The sequence below is a fragment of the Lynx rufus genome, unplaced genomic scaffold, assembly GCF_022079265.1.
Source record: "Lynx rufus isolate CCGP_SWC_20201006 ecotype Redwood Valley unplaced genomic scaffold, mLynRuf1.p SCAF_3, whole genome shotgun sequence".
NCBI lineage: Eukaryota > Metazoa > Chordata > Mammalia > Carnivora > Felidae > Lynx > Lynx rufus.
Window position 1 is genome coordinate 137,935,080 of NW_025814845.1, and position 1,208 is coordinate 137,936,287.

Below are 1,208 nucleotides of genomic sequence, written 5' to 3' on the forward strand. Positions count from 1 at the left end.
TTTACACTATGATTAAACACTTATCCATGTTTAAGCATAGTTGTAGTTTGTTCATTTCATTTGCTATATGGAATTTACCACTGTCTACTTTTCTGTCCTTTTGTTAATGAACAATTAAGTTTTTTTTTTTTTTCCAGTTTGGGCTACTATGAGCAATACCGCTATGAAAAGTTTGTATATATATCCTGAGATATGTATGCCAGAGTTCCTAGTACATGCATTTGGGAATGACAATGCTGGATTAGAGGAGGTACACATTTCAACTTTTTAGCTACTGCCAAAGGGGTTTTCCAAAATGGTTAAACAAAGCTTTCTCTTGAGATCAGGAATAAGACAATGATGCCCACTATCGCTAGTACTAATCCACATTTTTATCAGGTTAAGGAAGTGCTGTTCTATCCCTATTTGCATATAGTTATAAAATCTAAAAAATCTGAGCCTTTAGTTTTAATGTGGGAAGTTATGTGAGTAAGCATTTTTAAAAATGATAATGGGACTATTCATGTTTTTTATTCCTCTGCATCCATTTTGATAGGTTATATCTTTTTTTCTAAGAATATGTCCATTTTATTTAAGATTTTTGGTCATAATATCCTCTTATGCTTGCATGATCTGAAGTAATGTTACCTTGTTTTAATTCTGATATTGGTTAATTATATCTTTTCTAATTACTTTTGAGTAATCCTGCAGGAATGTATCAAATTTATTATTCTTTTTTAACTTTTTAAAAATGTTTTATTTATTTTTGAGAGAGAGAGAGATACAGAGCACGAACAGGCAAGGAACAGAGAGGGAGGGAGACACAGATGCCAAAGCAGGCTTCAGGCTCTGAGCTGTCAGCACAGATCCCGATGCAGGGCTCGAACCCACGAACCATGAGATCATGACCCGAGCCATCAGGGCAGATGATGTCTGAGATCCGCGCTCGGGCCTGGGACGCCGCTAGCCAGCAGCTTCCAGCATTGGCGACCCCAGCTCAAATGCCAGGCCTCACACTGGGCGCAGGACCAGGTTTCCCCGCCCCGCCCCAAACTCCCTCCCACTGCTCCTCGCAAACACTCAGGCCGGCTGTCGGCGGGTCCAGGGCTGGAAAGTCCAACACGGGATAAAAAGACTTGGTGTTGGTTCCCCGGGAAGTTTTAGAGAGCCGTACTTGCCCCTCCCTTTCCGGTCGGTTCCGCCCCAGTCTTCTCCGGCAGCCACGTGTG